General features: G+C 36.6%; 1 non-coding gene across 1 annotated transcript; it reads right to left on the minus strand.

Moving 5' to 3' along the window:
- Window positions 1–22,955: 22,955 nt before the first annotated feature.
- Window positions 22,956–23,062, minus strand: LOC121207723 (small nucleolar RNA R71). The gene has a single exon (XR_005902843.1). It is a non-coding gene; the product is annotated as a small nucleolar RNA R71 (small nucleolar RNA).
- Window positions 23,063–23,525: the final 463 nt, after the last annotated feature.

Raw genomic sequence — 23,525 nt, forward strand, 5'->3', positions numbered from 1 at the left:
TGCTTACAATGTTCCAGAAAAATAATCCAAGTTAACTCGATCTTTCATGAGTTTGAAATCAAAATTAAGTCCTTTTGGAATCTTTTACTTAGAAAAATATGCATTTTACTGATCATATTCTAAGGGTTTCTTAGAATTCATGTGAAGTAACAGAGACGGGTTAGGTTTGAAATAATTTAATCACATCAACCTAAAAACTATGCAAGATAATAAAGCTCTTTCGAGTTATTATGAACTTTCAATTTAGTAAGGTTAGGATCTAAATTAAGCATGCTCTTTTCAATTATTATGTCCACTAATCATCATCTGGTTAAGATTGCTCAACTAATTCTAATACATTCAATCACGTATGAATGAAATACATACTTGAGTTTAATTGAAACCATAAATGATTGAGGCACAAAACATCATAAACATAACTCAATGAACTTTATTAAATAAATGTAATCATTTTAGCTAAACAAAATTAAGCTATCATCATCAATGAAAAAACAACAAAGCAATTTGCAAACATAATGAATAATTAAGGAATAGAAAAAAGGAAGAAAAAACTCTTTGATAGTGTGATTACTAATCGTGGAAGCTTCCTCCAATTCTCACAGATGCTCCTCTACAAACTACTCCTCAAGGTGGTCAGCCAAGAGAAAGTTTTTTTTCTTTAGGAATTACTTAGCTAAATAGGGAAATGGTATAAGTGGAAAAGAATGAAAGTTAGAGAGAAATGAGAAGATGGATGGATGTGTATTAAAGGATGAAATAAAGAATGATTGAGGGATGATTTTTGAGGGGTGTAGAAGGTAGTATTTATAGTGGATGGATAGCTAGTATGTTTGCTAAAAATAGCTTAAAATCCCTTAGGTTTCTTACTCTAATAGACAGCTATAATTTGTGCAAATAGGGGGTTATTTAGTTGCTTGATTCATGCATGAAATTATGCTTGAATCAAGCAAGGTGGTGGACGTTTCCAGGGTAAAGATTGTATGCTGATTTCTAATTCATTTGCAATTGTAGAGACCTCCAATAAATCTCCCAAAGGTGAATTTTTAGCTGCCCAAATGCCCTTGCCGAATTGGGCTTGATTCTCCCTTATTTAGACTGGTTGATGACCCAAATGCTTGCCAGATTTATTCATCAATTACACCAACTTCAATTGGATCAAATTAATTTCTTCATGACCCAACTTTCCTTGCATTTACTGTACATGTAGAGTGAAATTGGCTCATGCCCATGTAGCTTTAATAAATAAGCTATGCATAAGTCTTTGGTCCAACTACAGCAAATAAATCAAGATTAGTATGTTGCATAAAATAATTAAATTATGCACAAATTTAATGCAAAATAGCACAAAATTGTATTCTTTATTAAATCATGCCCATTATCTTGATATAAACAAAATTCACCCAATTAATTATTAAACACTCAGAATTAATATTATTTTAAGTAAAAATGTGTCATAAAATACTAAAAAAACTTATATAATTTAAAGTTTACAATATCATAGTATATGACTTCTTTTGTTGAATTCTGACAAAAGTGATGTGGTCTGCTCTAGCGGTTAAATTCTTTGTTTTGTGCTTAAGTTTATGTGTTCGAATTCCTATGAGAGCATTTTTGCTAATTTTTTTAGATGCTAATCAGCTAGTAAATCCTATCAACATTCTTTCTTTTTTCCTCTTTTCGTATTGGATTTGTATTTGGGTGTTGTGTTTGTCACAATTATATTATCAGGGAATATTGTGATTACTCGTAGAGTCCAGATTTTGTATTCTAGGATTTATGTCGTGGAACCAAAATTTTAATTGTTTCTTTTACGTGCTAATAGGAGAGGATTAAGAGGAAATTGGTGCTCCAGATGTTTTAATGTTTTTGGAAGCCGAATATGGGCATTTTTGTGGAGTCATCAATAATTGTTACTAATTTGAGTGTGTTAAATGAAGATTTTAAATTCTGGGAGTCTTGTGGTGGTTTTTACATCAAAAGAGAAAACAACGAACAACGAAAGTGAAAAATCTGGACTTTCGATACCACACGATCTTGTGGTAGGCCATGTGTCATGTGACAGGCTATGTGCTAGATCGTGTGTCTCACACGGCCTAGGCAATTGGGCTGGCCAAGTAGGCCATATGGGCATGTAGGCCCAAAATTTAAAAATTTTCCCTAAGCACGCGTATGTCGTACGAGTCGTATATGGGTCTCCCGTACGGTCTGTATGGTACAATTTGGACTGTAAAACATGATTACTATTATTTTGTTAGTGTAAAATTTGATATATGTTTGCATGTATGGTAAGATATATGTTAAGTATGTTATGTACTGTGTAATTATAATATGTTATATGAGCATGTGTGACATGTAATTCTGGCTATGTTAATTTTGTATGTGCATTGGGGTGGGATCTGTGTTGTAGAGAAAGTGTTGCCAGCTTAATTATCTGCTGTATTTGGTGGCACAACCACATGTATATATGTTCTTGGCGATAAATCGCCTAATGATCTTACAGCTAAGCTGTAAATATTTTGAAAAGTGATATACCGACACTAAGTGGTGTATAGGGTTGGATGGGTATTTTATATCCTATATGGTATGTAGCGGATGGGGTTAGAATTGTAAATCTGCATCTAGTTCTGTTTCTATATATGATATATGTTTTGTAAATTTGCATCTAGTTCTGTTTATATATATGATATATGTTCTGTGCCTGTTCTGTTAGGATTTATATTTGAAATTAAATCTATAATTCTATTTTTTTTCTAAGTTACACACTGAACTTATAAGCTCACTCTCAATATGTCTATTTACTTTCAGGTAACCCTTAGATTTAGGATGGTTCAGTGCGATGAAGCTTAGTTAAACTCTTCAATTAAATATTCTATTTTTCGTGATTATACTATTTTTGTTTTTGAGGTTTTTCTTGGATGTTTTATGGATTATTTTAACTTTTGGGATTTTATCTTTTTATTTTAACTGTTTTAAACGTTTTTGGTGGATTTAGACTTGATCTACAAAATGGGGGAATTTATAATTACAAATCGTGATTTCAGAATAGGACGTAACTAAGATTTTCAACTGCAAACTTAAACGTTTAAAAATTTACATATATAAACAACAGTTTCATCAAATCGAATAAGAAGGATATGTTCTCTAATAAACTAAAATTTTGAATAACAAGAGCTAACGACCTTCTTTCAAGACAAACAAATTCGGGGTTTTTAAATGATTTATGATAACCTCTCCAGATCTGGCCATAACGTCTAGGCCGAGTTTGATGTGTTACATTTGGTGGTATCAGAGCCAAGTTTAAAACTCAGGTTGTTATTTTGTTTCAAAATTTTGTGAAAATTATTTTTTAAATAGAAATTCTTTTTGTTTAAATCTAAAAAATAAGTTTATGAAATATCGAGACTCCGAGGCTAATCTGGTAAGTACTGCTTTAGTTATACTGTTTAGTTAGAAAAAATACTGTAGTATTAGAAACACTTATACTTTAGTTCAAAACTATAGTGATGTTGAAAAATACTCTGATAAGATTTTTGACATAAGGCATTTCATAAGAAAATTTGAATTGATACATAAAACTTTGTAATGTATATAACATACAATGAGTGCACACAGAACTTTGGATGAAGTATTCGTAGGTGCAGCAAGCGCTAAAGAGGAGCTCGAGCTGAGCTGTTCTTGATGGGCAGTATGCCCAATTTGGATACAAGTGAAACACTAGGTCTAACGGTGATGACTTTTTTAAGGGCGTCATTGGAGTCGTAGCAATTATAGTCAAATATTGGTTGGAAGCCGTAAAAAGGATTATGAATTATATCGACTACACCCTTGAGAAGAAATTAAAGGGTGTAGTGTCATTGCTTCGCAATGAAACTTATCAGTGGTGGCTGACTATTGAGGAGGGTAATTAGTCTGATCAAATTTCTTAAGAATATTTTGAGAATACTTTCCAGAGCAAATATGTGGGGGCGAGTTATATAGAGGCTCGTAGACATGAGTTTTTAAGCTTTACTCAAAGGGATAGAACCATGGCCGAGTGAGGCTGAGTTTTTGAGACTGAGCAAGTATGTTCTTGGGCTTGTGTCGACTGACTACGATAACAGCATTCGGTTTGAGAATGGGCTGAGGTATGACCTCAAGGCTATGATAGCTTCACAGAGGGAGTAAGTTTTTGTCGTCTCGGTAGAAAATGCAAATATTTCTGAGGAGGTTAAGCACACTGAGCATGAAAAAAGGAATAAAGGGAGAGGTCAAACTAAGATTAAGAGGGATTCAAAGCCCTCTAGCTCTGTTCATCGGCCTAAGAAATGGGAGAAGTTTGATGGGCCTCTGTGGGTAGAGGCACCAGTTACTGTTACTGTGACCTATGTTTGTGAGGATTGTGGTAGATGTCATCCTGGCGAATGTTAGAGGATTTTGGGAGCTTGTTTTGCGATGCTGGTCGATAGAGCACCGCGTCAGGGATTGTCCACTTCTGTGACAGCCCTAAATTGACCCTAGTCGGAAAGTGGTTTCGGGACCACTAAACCGAGTCATAAAAATAATTAACCGTCATAGTTGATGCTTATTATATGTATATCTGCATGTGTGAAAATTTCATGTTTGAATTTTGTTAATTGTAAGTGAATTTTATTAAATAGGACTTATGTGAGAAAATTTAGAAATGTGCTAGGCAAATGTGAAGTGGCCTATCAATGCATGTTATGAAAATGATGGGTTTGCATGTCAAATTACCCAAAATTTGAGCTAGTGGCCGGCCATGCTATGGGGTGAAACATGTTGTGAACATGTTGTGTTAGTGTGTTATGTTAGAAAGAATAAAATAAAGGGTTAGTAATTAAGTAATGAAAAGGGAGGGGTGATGAAAACAAAGTTGTCTCATCCATGCCCCCCCTCCATTTTGCCGTACCTAGAAGAAGAAGAAAAAAAAAAGGCTTCATCCTCTTTGTTCTTCTTGACCGAAAAATCAAAGGAAGAAGAAAGGAGTTCTCTTGCTTCATGTTCGGTTTGGATGAGGATTAGAAAGAGGTAAGTACCTTGAAATTCTTGGAAAATTTTGTATAAAGAAGGTGGTTAGTTCAAGTTCTAATCATTCCATGGCTTAAGTTTTGATTGTTAGGAGGTTTGATATTCGGCCAAGTAGTTTGAAGCTCTTAATACATATACTTTTTTTCTTCTTTCTTGAAGGTTGAAATTTGGGTTGTTATTAAGGAGGTGCCGAATGTGGTCATTGAAGGGCCTTGAGGAACAATATATGTGGCTTGGGTTATAACATTCAGCCATGGTAGAAAATGGAAGTGATAGATGATTGTTAATTGTGACAGTTTAAGGAAATTGTAAGTAGTTTGAATAAATGAACAATAATAATAACAAATCATCTAGTGAATCGGTGTAGTTGCCGAATTTAAACTAGGAAGTTATTGAGTAATGTGTGTGTTTTAAGTGATAGAATTGAGTGAATGCTTGGAATGTGATATGTATGAATTATGTGTATTAGCCGAGTTTTGAACTTGAAACAAATGGTATGTAGTCAATACAAGTAACCATATTTGTAGGAAGTATTAAGCATATAATTGGCCTCAACATAGACATGCATATTCGGCCACATGAGGTAGATTTGTGTTGTATGTATTCGGTTAGAGGCAAGCACATTGATGCTTTTATCTTGACTTAGATAATCGGCTCAAGGAAAATTTGTTAAAATGTTTAGTCAATTGATATTAGGTTAATGATGTGTGTATTCAGTCATCAAGGTGCACATGAGGAAATGTTAGATTAATTGTATTAAATTGCTCAATGTGATTAAAAATGCGTATGACCATTTTGTATTTGAGCTATAGGTGGCCATATGACCTATCAAACTCCTTGTCATATTCGGCCATAAGCTAGCATAATGAGGCTTTAATAAGTTGAATTTGTTTGAATTTGTTTGAATTAGCTCAAGAGCTTAGAGGACCAAAGTTGGATAAGGGAAAGGAAAAAGTGATCGAATAGCCGCCGAAATTGTTCGACAACATCCGAGGTAAGTTTTCGAGTAATGAAACTTAGATTATGAGTCTTGACCAATTGGCTTGACCAAAAATTCTAGAAAAAAATTTGTAGATGGATATATGAGTCTAGTTTCACGTAAAATTTACGAAACTGGTTTTCGAGTTTTGGAACTCAAGATATGATTTTTAAGGTAACAGTGACGCAGTTAGCCAGCTTGTCTGGAAAATTTTTTTTGGACTGGGAAAATCAATGAAATAAGTTCGTAAATACCTCATGTTCGACTCCGACAACGGTCTCGGGTACGAGGTGTTACAATTTTATTGGTATCAGAGCCAGGTTTAGTCGATTCTAGGACTACCGTAGTACGTTTGGGTCTAGCTATACATGCCATTATGTGATTATTTGATAGTGTAGTGATTTCTGACAATTGAAAATGTGTTTATTTATAGTAATGGATCCCGATCCCAACCGAGCGGTAGCTGATGATCTTGAGAGTGCAGCGCCTGCTCCCGCGCAAGGGACAACGCCGGCGGACTCTCAACCTATTGCTAGTAATCCGAACGACGAAGCTAGACAAGCTTTTTATAGCGTGATGAATGATTGGTTCAACCAATACATTCGAACTAATACGGCTGTTCCACAACCTCCATTCCCGACTAATACCACCCCCGCACCTACAATACCTCCGGCAACTGACCAAATAAGGTCAAATAAGCCCCCAATTGATAGAATCCAAAAACACGGGGCTACTGAATTTAAAGCTACAGACAGCGATGATGCCGAGCAAGCTGAATTTTGGTTGGACAACACTATTCGGGTACTCGATGAGCTATCTTGCACACCCGATGAGTGCCTAAAGTGTACTATCTCCTTGCTACGTGATTCTGCCTACTATTGGTGGAATACGTTGACTTCTGTTGTGCCCCGAGAGCAAGTAACTTGGGAGTTTTTCCAAACCGAGTTTCGGAAAAAGTATATCAGTCAGAGATTCATGGATCAAAAACGGAAGGAATTTCTTGAACTTAAACAAGGTTCCATGTCGGTTACCGATTATGAACGAAAGTTTGTAAGGCTTAGCCGTTACGCTCGAGAATGCATTTCTTTAGAAGCCGTGATGTGTAAACGTTTCGAGGATGGACTGAATGATGATATAAAGCTGTATGTTGGCATTTTAGAAATCCGAGAATTTGTGGTACTTGTCGAGCGAGCTTGCAAAGCCGAGGAGCTCAGTATGGAGAAAAGAAAAGCTGATATGGGAGCAAAGGAGTTTCGTAAGAGGTCTTCGGGGAGGCCCTTTCAACAGTCATCGAAGAAATTTAGAGATGACTTAGGCCGATCTAGAGACACTTCGGGTTTTTCTAGACGAGATCGTGATCTACCCCCTGTGAGTGCACGAGTCACTTCAGTCGCTAGTGTTGGAAATGATCGTCGAGACAGAACGGAGTGTCAGTATTGTGGTAAATGGCATTCGGGGAGTTGTAGATTCCATGACCGCTCCTGTTATAAATGCGGATCAGCTGACCATTTTATCAAGGATTGCCCGAGACTGTCTGAACAAAATGTGAATCAGAGTGGGAAACCAGGTGCGACTATTGCTCGGGGTAGACCGTCTAGAAACACAGGCAACGCTAGTGGCGGTCAGAGAGGATCTAGAGATGCTACAACCAGATCTGAGGCTCGTGCTCCTGCTAGAGCTTATGCTATATGCGCACGCGAGGATGCTTCCTTGCCAGATGTTATTACCGGTACTTTTACTCTCTTTGATACTAACGTGATTGCTTTGATTGACCCTGGTTCTACTCATTCTTATATATGTGAAACCTTAGCATCCAGTAAGACTTTACCTGTTGGGTCTACTGAGTTCGTAGTTCGGGTGTCAAATCCCTTGGGTCGTTACGTGCTTGTCGACAAAGTGTGTAAGAAATGTCCCCTAGTAATCCGAGGTTCCTGTTTTCCGGCTGATTTGATGCTTTTACCGTTTGATGAATTTGGTGTTATCCTCGGTATGGATTGGTTGACCGTACATGATGCAATTGTAAATTGCAAAAGAAAAACCATCGATTTGAGGTGTGTAAATAACGAGATAATCCGAGTTGAGTCTATTGACTTGAATAGGTTGCCAGCTGTAATATCATTGATGTTGGCTCAGAAATACGTAAGAAAAGGGTGTGAAGCATACCTTCGTATGTACTTATGACAAAGAGTTAGGAAAGAAACCTGAATCTGTGCTGGTGGTTTGTGAATACCCGGATGTTTTTCCCGAAGAATTACCGGGTTTACCACCTGTTTGGGAGGTAGAGTTTGGTATTGAGCTTGCACCTGGGACTACACCGATTTCGATAGCTCCGTATCGTATGGCACCAATCGAGTTAAAAGAGTTGAAAGCTCAGTTGCAAGAGTTGACGGATAGGGGTTTCGCTCGACCAAGTTTCTCACCTTGGGGTGCACCAGTATTGTTTGTGAAAAAGAAGGACGGAACCATGAGGTTGTGCATCGACTATCGTCAGCTGAATAAGGTGACAATAAAGAATAAATATCCGATACTGCGCATTGACGATTTGTTTGATCAACTAAAGGGAGCCTCATTGTTTTCAAAGATAGATTTGAGATCGGGTTATTATCAGTTGTGAATTTGAGATTCGGATATACCCAAAACTGCTTTCAGAACGAGATACGGTCACTACGAATTCTTAGTGATGCCGTTTGGGCTCACTAATGCCCCCGCGGTATTTATGGATTTGATGAATCGGATCTTCAGACTGTATTTGGATCAATTTGTAGTTGTGTTTATCGACGATATTTTGGTCTATTCGAAAAATGAAACCGATCATGCTGAACACCTGGGATTAGTGTTGCAAACTTTACGGGATAAGCAATTATATGCTAAGTTCAGTAAGTGTGAGTTCTGGTTAAGAGAGGTTAGCTTCTTGGGTCATGTGGTGTCTGCATCGGGTATTCGAGTTGATCCGAACAAAATTTCAGCCATACTTAACTGGAAGCCTCCGAGAAATATTACTGAGGTTCGGAGCTTTTTGGGACTTGCCGGTTACTACCGACGATTTGTAAAAGGTTTCTCGATGATAGCCACACCAATGACGAAACTACTTCAGAAAGATGTTAAGTTTGAATGGACAGAAAAGTGTCAGAAAAGTTTCGATCAATTGAAAACTCATTTGACGGAAGCTCCAGTACTAGTGCAGCCCGAATCAGGCAAGGAGTTCGTCATTTACAGTGATGCATCCTTACTTGGGTTGGGTTGTGTATTGATGCAAGAAGGTTGAGTTGTAGCTTATGCGTCGAGGCAACTGAAGCCACATGAGAAAAATTATCCAACCCATGATCTCGAATTAGCTGCCATCGTATTCGCTTTGAAAATATGGCGACATTACTTATTTGGTGAGAAGTGCCATGTATATTCGGATCACAAAAGTCTCAAATATTTGATGACTCAAAGAGACTTGAATCTGCGACAAAGGCGTTGGCTTGAGTTGTTGAAGGATTATGAGCTTGTCATTGATTATCACCCGGGAAAGGCTAATGTGGTTGCGGACGCCTTAAGCTGAAAATCATTGTTTGCTTTATGAGCGATGAATGTACACTTGTATGTTCTACCCGACAATGTGTTAGTAGCTGAATTAAAGGCCAAACCATTTTTGATTCATCAAATTCGTAAAGCTCAGAAAGTCGATGATGAATTGGTTGCAAAACGGGCTGAATGTGTTTCGAATATGGAATTAGAGTTTCAAATTGATGATGACGATTGTTTGAGGTTCAGAAATTGTTTGTGTGTTCCAAGAAGTTCAGAACTTATTTCGATGATTCTGAACGAAGCTCATTGTAGCCGAATGTCAATTCACCCGGGGGGTACGAAAATGTACAATGATCTGAGACGTCAGTTTTGGTGGCATGGTATGAAACGAGACATTTCCGATTTTGTTTCGAAGTGTTTAATATGTCAGCAAGTGAAGGCGGAACATCAAGTGCCTACGGGTTTACTTCAACCGATCATGATACCCGAATGGAAATGGGATCGAGTCACGATGGATTTTGTATCTGGTTTGCCAATATCGGCAAGTAAGAAAGATGCGATTTGGGTTGTTGTTGATAGACTGACTAAGTCGGCTCACTTTATCCCCATACGTACGGATTTTTCATTGGATAAACTAGCTGAATTGTATGTTTATCAGATTGTGAGATTACACGGGGTACCTATTTCTATTGTGTCGGACAGAGATCCGAGATTCACCTCGCGATTTTGGAAGAAATTGCAAGAAGCTTTGGGTACCAAGCTGCATTTTAGCACTGCTTTTCATTCCCAAACCGATGGTCAATTCGAGCGGATAATTTAGATACTCGAGGATATGTTGAGATGTTGCATCCTTGAGTTTAGTGGTTCATGGGAACGGTATTTACCTTTGATTGAATTCGCTTACAACAATAGTTTTCAATCAAGCATTAAGATGGCACCTTATGAGGCTTTGTACGGTCGTAAATGCCGTACACCGTTGTTTTGGACCGAACTCGGTGAGAGTAAAATTTTCGGAGTTGATTTGATTAAAGATGCTGAACAGAAAGTAAAAATAATTCGTGAGAGTCTGAAGGCAACATCAGATCGTCAGAAGTCGTACGCCAATTTAAAGCGAAGAGATATTGAGTATCAAGCGGGAGACAAAGTGTTTCTTAAGGTTTCACCTTGGAAAAAGATACTCAGATTTGGCCGTAAGGGCAAACTGAGTTCGAGGTTCATTGGGTCATATGAAATATCCAAACGAGTCGGTCCAGTTGCGTATAAATTGATTTTACCCCCTGAACTCGAAAAGATTCACGACATCTTTCATGTTTCGATGCTTCGACGTTATAGATCTGATCCATCGCACATAATTAATCTATCAGAGGTTGAAATTCAGTCCGATATGAGTTATGAAGAAGAACCAATTCGTATCCTAGCTCTTGAAGTGAAAGAGTTACGAAACAAAAAGGTTCCTTTAGTGAAAGTGTTATGGCTCAAACATGGGATGGAAGAAGCTACTTGGGAACCCGAGAACTCTATGAAAGAACGATACCCAAACCTATTTACCGGTAAGATTTTCGGAGACGAAAATTTCTTAAAGTGGGGGAGAGTTCTGACAGCCCTAAATTGACCCTAGTCAGAAAGTGGTTTCGGGACCACTAAACCGAGTCATAAAAATAATTAACCGTCATAGTTGATGCTTATTATATGTATATATGCATGTGTGAAAATTTCATGTTTGAATTTTGTTAATTGTAAGTGAATTTTATTAAATAGGACTTATGTGAGAAAATTTAGAAATGTGCTAGGCAAATGTGAAGTGGCCTATCAATGCATGTTATGAAAATGATGGGTTTGCATGTCAAATTACCCAAAATTTGAGCTAGTGGCCGGCCATGCTATGGGGTGAAACATGTTGTGAACATGTTGTGGTAGTGTGTTATGTTAGAAAGAATAAAATAAAGGGTTAGTAATTAAGTAATGAAAAGGGAAGGGTGATGAAAACAAAGTTGTCTCATCCATGCCCCCCTCCATTTTGCCGTACCTAGAAGAAGAAAAAAAAATGGCTTCATCCTCTTTGTTCTTCTTGACCGAAAAATCAAAGGAAGAAGAAATGAGTTCTCTTGCTTCATGTTCGGTTTGGATGAGGATTAGGAAGAGGTAAGTACCTTGAAATTCTTGGAAAATTTTGTATAAAGAAGGTGGTTAGTTCAAGTTCTAATCATTCCATGGCTTAAGTTTTGATTGTTAGGAGGTTTGATATTCGGCCAAGTAGTTTGAAGCTCTTAGGACATATACTTTTTTTCTTCTTTCTTGAAGGTTGAAATTTGGGTTGTTATTAAGGAGGTGCCGAATGTGGTCATTGAAGGGCCTTGAGGAACAATATATGTGGCTTGGGTTATAACATTCGGCCATGGTAGAAAATGGAAGTGATAGATGGTTGTTAATTGTGATGGTTTAAGGAAATTGTAGGTAGTTTGAATAAATGAACAATAATAATAACAAATCATCTAGTGAATTGGTGTAGTTGCCGAATTTAAACTAGGAAGTTATTGAGTAATGTGTGTGTTTTAAGTGATAGAATTGAGTGAATGCTTGGAATGTGATATGTATGAATTATGTGTATTAGCCGAGTTTTGAACTTGAAACAAATGGTATGTAGTCAATACAAGTAACCATATTTGTAGGAAGTATTAAGCATATAATTGGCCTCAACATAGACATGCATATTCGGCCACATGAGGTAGATTTGTGTTGTATGTATTCGGTTAGAGGCAAGCACATTGATGCTTTTATCTTGACTTAGATAATTGGCTCAAGGAAAATTTGTTAAAATGTTTAGTCAATTGATATTAGGTTAATGATGTGTGTATTCGGTCATCAAGGTGCACATGAGAAAATGTTAGATTAATTGTATTAAATTGCTCAATGTGATTAAAAATGCGTATGACCATTTTGTATTTGAGCTAAAGGTGGCCATATGACCTATCAAACTCCTTGTCATATTCGGCCATAAGCTAGCATAATGAGACTTTAATAAGTTGAATTTGTTTGAATTAGCTCAAGAGCTTAGAGGACCAAAGTTGGATAAGGGAAAGGAAAAAGTGATCGAATAGCCGCCGAAATCGTTCGACAACATCCGAGGTAAGTTTTCGAGTAATGAAACTTAGATTATGATTCGATTAGATCATGTTTTAAGCAAATTAATATCATGCTCTTGTATGTAGCTATTGAGCCGAAAATGATAATGCTTGATAAGTGACTTGTGTTTGAATTCTAGTTATGAAAATGAAATATAGATGTGTCATGAATTACTGATATGTGCATGGATATTCGGATGATAACCGGGCTAAGTCCCGAAGGCATTTGTGCTAGTGACTAATTCCGGGCTAAGCTCCGAAGGCATTTGTGCGAGTTACTATATCCGGGCTAAGTCCCGAAGGCATTTGTGTGAGTTACTATATCCGGGCTAAGTCCCGAAGGTATTTGAGCAAGTAGTTATATTCGGCTAAATCCCGAAGATGCTTGAGTTTGGAAGTGAGCGATCTTGCTGTAAATTTCAATTAATACGCTCATAAAAATCCAAAGGATGAGGTATGTTTCGTATATGCATCGGAAAAGTCGATTCGTTTTAAATAGTATTCGTTCAATTGATTAACGAATTTTTGGCCTTTAGTGAGGTTTGATACCTTGTGAATGAATATATTGATTGAAGCGTGAAGTAAGTATGTTTATGAGAATGTGCATATATGAAGTTATCCATTTAGCAATATGAATGTTATACCTTAGCCGAAACTAATTTCATTATTCAAAACTTACTAAGCATTAAATGCTTACTCCGTTTCTTTGATTCTCTGTTTTATAGATTTTGGTTCGTCAGCTATCGGGCTTGGGATTGTCGAAGTCGAAGTCGTCCACACTATCAAAGCACTCTTGGTACACTTTTGGTTGAACTCTGAAAATGGCATGTATAGGACTACCCTTTTTGTTGTTGGTCATGTACCCTTTGGTTTTGTATAAATTTGGATAGCCATGCGAAAATGGCTTATATATATACCTTGAGCATAGCATTATAATCGTTTTGTATGTTGTTCATTGAGGGGTATGGAATTGTTTGGTAACGATTAGCCATTGGAATGGTTAATCATGATCATTTTGGTGCTTTGTATGACAAATTCTAGTTGATTCATGGAAAACCATGAAATAGGTAAAGTTCACCTTAAAAACAGATGTTGACAGCAGCAGTGGTGTGGATTTGAAAAATCACTAAAAATAGTAGGAATGGAATTAAATAGTGAATAAATTATGTAATAGAACCTTGATGAATCTACTTTCATATGGAAGAAACGAAATGATCATATCAGTCGTATTTTAGGAGATATTTAAGTTTTCATGGAACAGGTCCAGAGCGATTTCTGGATCCCTTGATCTGACTTTGGAAATTCACTATAAATTAACCAGATATAATTAGAGGTCATGCCATATATGCATAGATTTATTTCTGAGTCTAGTTTTGTTAGAAACAAACGGTATAAGTAATGAAGCCCTGTACAGGAAGATACATAAGTCGTAATGCATGAAGGTCAGAGCAGTAGAACCCTGAAATAGGGGAGACTTTAACTAATAAACTGTACTAATTGGCTTGACCAAAACTTCTAGAAAAAAATTTGTAGATGGATATATGAGTCTAGTTTCAGGTCAAATTTACGAAATTGGTTTTTGAGTTTTGGAACTCAAGATATGATTTTTAAGGTAACAGTGACGCAGTTAGCCAGCTTGTCTGGAAAATTTTTTTTGGACTGGGAAAATCAATGAAATAAGTCCGTAAATACCTCGTGTTCGACTCCGGAAACGGTCTCGGGTACGGGTGTTACAACTTCACTCTGATCAGGTGTAAGCTCTAGCTCTAGGTTTGGTTCAACTTCAGAGGGCAGTACAATATCCACCTAGGAGCCGTGGACACACCAGAGGTGATAATTGTTTGGGTACAGGATAGAGGGCACCGGGTAGATGTGTAAATCAGGTAGAGGCTAGATAACCTGTATTGGTTTATGCGGCTAAGTGCCACGAGGACAGAGACACCACTGATGTCATCGCTACTATGTTTTTTATTAGTATTTTTTCATATTTTGCATTGTTAGATATAAGTCAATACATTCTTATATAGTTAGTTCTGTATCAATGAATCTGGGTATTTTTGTTGAAAGAACTTTTAGTGAGGTTTCTATGATCAGTCCATTGGTTCAAGCAATAAGAGTTGTGGTTCTGGCTAATTTAATGGAGTTATCATTCAGAGAATTTGATCTGATATTAGGAATAGGCTGGCTCGTGGAGCATCAAGTTAGCTTAGACTGTGTCACTAAGATGGTCACTTTGAGGTCTGAGGGTGACTTGGAGGTTATTATGATTGGCGAGTGTTGAGATTACTTCTCCAATCTAATATCTGCTTTAGTAGCCAAAAAGTTAGTTCAGAAAATGTGTGAGGCATTTCTGGCCTTTGTGCGTGATTCGACTTCTGTAGGTACCTTTGCTAGGGATATTCACACTATTAGGAAATTTCTGGATATTTTCCCCACGGAGTTGCCAAGATTGCCTCTAGATAGGGAGGTCTAGTTTGGTATCAAGATCCTACAGAGTATTGTTCCGGTGTCCATCACTCCCTAACGCATGGAATATATTGAGCTTATGGAACTGTAAGCTCAGTTTTAAGAACTTCTCGATCGTGGGTTTATTTGGCCTAGTGTGTTTCTTTGGGGAGCACTGATTTTGTTCGTAAAGAAGAAAGATAGTACTATGAGGATATGTGTGGATTACAGTCAACTTAATAAATTGGCGATAAAGAATAAGCACCCGCTTTCGATGATTGATGGCTTGTTCGATCAATTTTGTGGGGCCTTTGTATTTTCTAAGATAGATCTCCATTTTGGGTACCATCAACTTAAGGTTAAAGAGGCTGATGTACTTAAGACTGCCTTTAGGACTCATTATGAGCACTATGACTTCCTAGTTATGTCATTTAGTTTAACAAATGCTCCAGCTGCGTTCGTGGACCTTATGAATCGGGTGCTCTAGCCGTATTTGGATAAGTTTTTTATGGTTTTCATTGATGATATTTTGGTATACTTTAAGACTAAGGAGGATCATGATGAGCATCTTAAAGTAGTTTTGCAGATACTTCGTGAGAAAAAGTTCTACACTAAGTTGAGCAGGTGTGAGTACTGGTTGAGGGAAGTTACTTTTCTGGGACATGTGGTCTTTGCTAAGGGGATCCGAGTCGACCTTAAAAAGATTGAGGCTGTACTTGAATGGAAACAACCAATAAATATGGTCGATGTAACTTCCTCAGTTTGACGGGTTATTATTGAAGGTTTGTTGTGGGATTCTCGCTTATTGTAGCTCCTCTAACTAAGTTGTTGCGTAAGAACGAACCGTTTTCTGGGCTGGTGAACAGTAATCAAGCTTTGAGAAGTTCAAATCTATTTTGAATCAGACATCCATTCTGATACAGCCTAAATCTGGCAAGAAGTTTATGGTTTATAATGATGCATCACATGTTGGATTTGGTTGTATTCTGATGCAAGATGGTAAGGTAGTGGCTTATGCATCCCGAAAACTTAAGTCATACAAAGGCAACTATCTAATGCACGATCTAGAGTTGGTTGTCATTGTCTTCATTTTGAAAATATAGAAACATTATCTATATAGTAGGAGGTGTATCATTTACACCGATCACAAGAGCCTCAAGTATCTTCTTACTAAGAAGGAGTTGAACCTTAGGCAACATAGATGGATTAAGTTGCTTAAGGATCATGACTGCATGTTTGAGTATTATTCTGGTAAGGTTAATATTGTGGCTGATGCTTTTAGTCATAGAGTGATGACCGATCTAAAGGTGATGTTTGTTCGCCTAAGTTTTTTTGATAATTTTATTCTATTAGCCGAGTTACAAGTTAAGCTGACTTGGATTGATCAGATTTGTGTTAAACAATTAGGAGATGATTCTTTGATCTCGCGGTTTCGACAGGTTGAGGCAGGTAGTACTTTTGATTTTAGGCTGAATAGTGATAGGGTTCTGTGTTTTCTAGATCGAGTTTGTGTGCCTAATGAATCTGATTTGAGGCAATCTATTATGTGAGAAGCGCATAGTAGCCCTTATACTATGCATCTCAGTGGGAACAAGATGTATCGAGATCTTTGAGAGTTATACTTGTAACCTCCCAAACCCATCCTAGACGTCATGGCTAGATTGAGAAGGCTACATTAGCCACCAAAATGGCTAAGCTAACTTACGTTACTTTATAAGACTTAAAAAAACTCATTTTAGAGAAAATCGTAGTTGTACTTTGAGTTAGCTTAAAAGCATTCATTCATTAGGTCGTGTATGCTTAGGATTCATTTTATTATTGAAATTGTTGTTTTAGAAAAACCGTTCGCTTGTCGCTCTTCTTTAAAAAAAACTCGAAGTTAAACTAATGCAGCAGAAAAACCATTTTTCAAGTCATTTTGGAAAATTAGTTGCCTTATCGATTTGTTTTTCAAAAACAATTCATTTGCAATGTAGTGGAAACTACGGAACAATATCAAATTTTACTTAAGCCCGATATCATGCATTATCTGGTTATTATGCTTGAGTAATTCATGCATACAAAAATTCCCAAAAGAAAAGTTACCAAGCCACATATCAGAGATAATATTACTTATTAAGAATAGTCTGAGGTCCAAGGTGATTCTCTGAATGCTGAGCCTGTCTGCCAAACACATACCATCCGCTACACACCACGAGTTCCCCAGAACCCGTCTGCCAAACTCCAAAACATTATGAGCATAGCTCGATGTGGTAAAACCACCGAATAATCAATAATGTAGAAAATCTGCCAGATATCAAATAGTGCGATACAATCGCCAATAACATGTAATATGCAATAAAATCGCCAATGCCCTCGGTACTCCAGGTGCAGTGCACTAACTACAAATAATGTAGCCTTAATATGCCGCCGGTACTCCACGTAACTCCTTTGTCAACCACAAAATTCCAACCCAATACATATGCAATATGTCACACAATCTCATACATAATCATATATCAATACTTTTCACATTCATTTGACATGCTCAGCATGTCCTTAATAATTACACACTTTTAGTAAATAGAAACAGTGTTCTAATCTTTCAAATTACCATTGTGTTGGTATCAATCAATATCGTCCAATTTCACATACTTTACGAGTTTTCATTGTGCATAAATAACACCCTTTTCAATACACAATATAATAAATATCTCATGCATTTAAATCATATATAAGATTAATATCTCAACACATTGTATCATTCAATCAAACATTCTCATATCTCTTAACTTAAATATGTAGTTACAAACTTAATCAAACATTCATACTATCAAACTAGCAATTTTGCCAACATGTCAGTCTTTTAAGGCTCGAAACATACCTGGTTCAGCCACTCACAAAATAAATAACTTGACTATTAAGCCAATCCAATCAACAAGCTAATCTATCAAATATAACATGATATTTAACATTTTCAAACAATTTTATGAGTTTAGGACCCACACCTTATTTTTTGCTTCCGCGCAGCACACTAGCGAATCTTCCAATTATCCTTAATAATTCCTTAAACGAAACCAAAATTCAGTATAAATTCAATCAATTTAACATTAAACCAGCCCCAAACACCCACTTATGATTTCAAACGAATCGTTGAAATTATAATTATTTTATGAATCCAAACTAGTTAGATTCCTTACACTATATCGATGCAAACCGTACGTACAATCGTTCTTCACCTTTACGGATGATTTGAGGCATTTGGGTTTGAACCTAATTCAATAATATACTGGAAAAAAGTATCTAATTAATGATTAAATTCCTTCATTTAATCAAATCATAACCTTTACCCAAAAACTATGTCGAAATAACAAACTAGTTACCCTTAATTGCACTTACATTTCACGATTTGTGGGATCCGAATAGCCAATCAATCAATAACATTTTTACCTAATTGAAATGGGTTTAAAATATGATTAGGAGGGTTAAATAACTCAAATTAATCCCAATAGCCAAGATACAAAACAGCCTCTTTTCTTGCCCATAGGTGCACGCACCACCACTCGCGGTGGCCAAAATTGGGACTGAATTTTAAAATGGTTTGAGGTCTCATTAAATTCTAGAAAAATACCTTTAAAATAATTTAAAATCCTCAAAATTCCATATCTGGAAATTTATGTTTTTAATGGACAATATTAATTAAGAAATTAAAGAGAGAAGAGACCTGACCCAAGCTAGTTGAGAGAAACGACAATGGCACTTTCTTGGCAATGTTCGGATTGATCTTGGAATTCAAGATTTCAGATTTGGGGCTGATTTTAATGAGGAAAGATGATAGCAATATGGTGGAGAATATGTTAACAAATCTTGTGGAAAAAAGAAAAAGAAAAAGAAAAGAAATAGACGGTAAAACTAGGTATAGGCAACGACAACAATGGGAGAAAGAAAGAAAATTGAAGAGAAAAGAGAAGAGGAAGAGGGTGAACGGCTTGGGTAGGTAAAATTTGAATTAAAGGCTGAAAAATAAAATAAAAATTTATATTTATACTTAGGGTTCAAGGGTATGGATGGCACACACATTAAAAAAAAAGAAGGGATTTTGCAAAATTTAATTATTTCGCAAGGGAAGGGATTCAAACTTGGGACCTCATTTAATTTTCATGCTTTCTCATATTTCTTTTAACCATTAGGATTTTTCCTCATCCTTGAAATAATTTTGCAATATTTATTTTAAAAACAAGGCATGTCGCATATTAGGATTTATGGCAAAATTTGCAAAATAATAAAAATGGTGAGAGAGAATGGATTTGAACTTGGGTTTCAAGAAACATTTTACTAACACTTAACCAATAAACCAATACCTCATTTGTTTCCTAAAAATGCATAGATAAATTACAAAAATTAACGCATGACAACTCTCTCTTGATTTACAAACCCAATTCTACTAACCTCAGATTTTTGGGATGTTGCAATACTAGTGGTCTGGTTTAAAATGGAAGGTATTAGATTTTGTTTCTTATTGTTTGACATGCCAGTAAATTTGGGTTTCCTTCAAACCGTTAAGATTCGCTTTTGGAAATGGGAACGGGTGACTATAGATTTCATTAGTAGGTTGCCCTTAACACCCACTAAGAAGGTTTCTGTTTGGGTCATCATGTATCGTTTGACCAAGTCTGCTCATTTTCTTCTTGTCAGGATAGAATATTCCCTTTAGAAATGGGCTAAAATGTATATTTCTAAGATCGTTAGACTTAATGGGGTTTTGGCCTCAATTATCTCTAATAGAGATTCTCGCTTCACTTCTCGATTCTGGAAAAAAATTCATGAAGCTTTGGGTAGTCGATTGGACTTCAGTATTGCATTCCAACCTCAGATAGATAGATAGTCTGAGAGGGTAATTTAGATACTAGAGGATATGTCTTAGAGTTGTGTGATCGACTTTCGAGGTAGTTGGGAGGAGCTTTATCCACTGGCGGAGTTTGCTGATAATAACAATTTTCATTCCAGTATTCATATGATACCTTAGAAGGCTCTATATGGTTGTAAGTGTTATACACCTTTGTGTTGGGCTGAGTTGGATGAGAGATCGGTTTTTACCCTGAGTTAGTTTTTGACACTGAGGACAAGGTTAGACTGATTCGGGATCATCTGAAGGAAACTTTTGATATACAAAAGTCATATTTGAATCTGAAGAGGAGAGATATTGAGTATTCTATGGGTGATCATATTTTTCTTAAGGTATCTTCATGGAAGAAGGTTATTCGGTTTGGATGTAGGGGCAAGTTGAGCCCTAGGTTCATTGAGCCTTATCAGATTTTGAAACGTGTGAGACCAGTCGCCTATCAGTTAGAACTACCTCCAGAGTTTGATCGTATTCATGATGTGTTCCACGTCTCCATGTTAAAGCGGTATCGGTCTGACCCATCTCACATTATATTTGTTGAAAAGATTGAGGTAAGACTGGATTTGACCTTTGAGGAGGAGCTGATGCAAATTCTAAATCAAGACATTAAGGTCTTGAGGAGGAAGAACATTCCTTTGGTTAAGGTTTTGTGGCGGAATCATGGCACTGAGGAAGCCACTTGGGAACCTAAGGACTCGATTTGACAGCAATATCCGCATTTGTTCGAATTTGGTAAATTTTTAGGTCGAAATTTCTTTTAAGGGGGAAAGTTGTAACGCCCTAATATAAAAATATATGACTTGTTTTGTTAAATTCTGACAAAATTTAAGTGGTTTGCTCTAGCAGTTAAATGCTTTGGTTTGTGCTTGAGGTTATATGTTCAAATCCCTGTGAGAGCATTTTTGCTAATTTCTTTATTTGTTGATCAGTTAGTAGAAGTTGAGTTAAAATTGAACTCTAGGGAATCTGTTGGGTATGGATTGAATTTTGGGGTTAGTGGGTAGTTAGATTTGGTTTTAGTTTAAAATAATAATATTTTAATAATAACAAAAATGGGGATGTGAAATTATTTTGTTTTTTCCCCCAAAAGTGATTCTCCCATTTTTGACGTTTGTTCCATTATTCCTCAATTTCACGCCACCACTTCCAATCTCTGCTATTGCATCCTATTCTTTTCTTCCCTTTTCCCATTTTTTTTTCTCTTTTCGTGGCTTTTGTTCTTTATTGGTCTTTTTCGAATTGGGCTGCCATTGCATTCATTATTTCTTGGTATTGTATTTTGATTTTGTTTTATCTTAAGTCCTATCAACATTCTTACTTTCTTGATCTTTAGCTGTTGGATTTGTATTTGAGGGTTGTGTTTGCTATTGGACAACGATAGGTTGTTTTCGTTCACTGTTGTGAAAGCATTTTAATGTTTTTTGAAGCCGAATGTGGGCATTTTTGTGGAGTACTCGGTTTATTTTTTGTATAATCGTTACTGATTTGAGCGTGTTATATGACGATTTTAGATTCTGGGTCATAAGTCGTAATTTATACATATTTTATCCCATGCTTAAGCACATTTTTGGATGAATTGTCATTAGATTTGTGGAATTTGATGCTCCTAATCTTTTAATTCCATGTTTTAAACTTAGGTGAGCATAGGAGAGTAAAAAGAGAGAGAAACGGGCCAAAAACAGAGAAAATGAGTCAACATGGGAAATCAACACGATCTGGACTTCCTCACACGGGTAGGGCGACATAACTCTACCGGATTAGGGTCAGACCTAATAAGGGAATCCATAGATCGAGTTAATGCAACACTAGGGGTTTTAATTAGAAAGAGATTTCAATTAATCAACCTAAGGTTAGACATTGTTAGTCTTGAGAGAGATAATAATATAAATAATGGATTTCTACGGATCGACTCAAGTGAATAAATCGTCTAATTCAGAGTCAAATAACAAGTGAAGTCTAGGTGGATTTTCCCTTGGGTATTGTCCAAATCAATCAGTTTTCCCAAAAGTATTTCCCCAATTTACTTCCTGTGCATTCTTAGTTTAGTTAATTAGCTTAGATAAAGCAAATCCCCTTATTTTTAGGCTAGCTAATAAAAAGAAGGTTAATACTAGTACTTTTAGTTCCTGTGGGTTCAACATTCCGGTCTTGCTATAAGCTATACTACTGTTTGATAGGTGCGCTTGCCTTTATCATGATAATAGTTAGTTTTCAAGTACGATCAATCATAAATATAAAACTTATCACGTACATCAAGTTTTTGGCGCTGTTGCCAGGGACTTAAGATATTAGGAACGCTTAATTTTTATTACTTTAGCCAATTATTTTATTGCAAGTTAAATTTTATTTTAATTTTGTTTATATTACTAAATTTCTTTTATTTGCTTCTGACAGGTTTTTATAGTTTATGACTAGAAGAAATCTGTCAGGACCTTTACTTTTCGATAATGAAATCGAAAGCACAGCTCGCAGAAACAGAAGAGAAGTAAGGCGAAGCCTACGATACATAGAGGAAGGGCAAGAAGACGATAGTCAAACTACAACTGAGGGGATGGCTAAAAATCAGAATAATCAGCTACATCATGTGGTTGCCGCAGATCCAATAAATCAGAATCCTACTCTTCGTACTATGTATGATTATGCTAAACCTTATTTAACAGGAACTGAATCGAGTATAGTTAGGCTTGTTATTGCTGTAAATAATTTTGAATTGAAACCTAATACGATTGAAATGATACAACAGTTTGTTCAGTTTGATGGTTTGCAGGACGAGAGTCCAAACACTCATTTGGCGAATTTTCTGGAGTTTTACGACACTTTTAAGATCAATGGCATTTGTGATGATGCCATACGCCTTCAGTTGTTTCCATTTTCATTGAGGAACAAAGCTAAATAGTGGTTGAACTCGTTACCACGAGGGTCAATCACTGCTTGGGAACAAATGACCAAAAAATTTTTACTTAAATATTTTCCGTTGGCTAAAAAAGCTAAGTTGAGGAATGATAACTCTTCTTTTGTGCAGATGGATTTAGAAACCCTGTATGATGCATGGGAGAGATACAAGGACCTATTAAAGAGGTGCCCTCACTATCGGTTACCTCTATGGCTGCAGGTTCAGACTTTTTACAACGGTGTGAATAGCTCAACAAGGTAACTGATCGACGCAGCCGCTGGTGGAAATTTGAACAGCAAAACACCGAAAGAGGCTTACGAATTTATTGAAGAGATGTCACTGAATAACTATCAGTGGCAAGTCATGAGAACAAAGCCGACAAAAGTAGCCTGTGTCTTCAACCTCGACGCGGTTACTATGCTATCTAACCAGGTAGAACTTTTAAATATAAAGATTGACTGTTTGTGTGGTTCTACTTAGGTACATCCAGTGATGAGGTGCGATTTAAATGGAGGAGGAGTACACACAGAATATCAATCCTTCAACCCTAGCACCGAGGAGGAACAAGTTCAATATATGGGTAACAATAATTCTAGACCTCAAAATAACCCATATAGTAACACTTATAATGCAGGTTGGAGGAACCATCCCAACTTCTCATGGGGT

This window comes from Gossypium hirsutum, chromosome A01 (assembly GCF_007990345.1).
Source record: "Gossypium hirsutum isolate 1008001.06 chromosome A01, Gossypium_hirsutum_v2.1, whole genome shotgun sequence".
Classification (NCBI taxonomy): domain Eukaryota; kingdom Viridiplantae; phylum Streptophyta; class Magnoliopsida; order Malvales; family Malvaceae; genus Gossypium; species Gossypium hirsutum.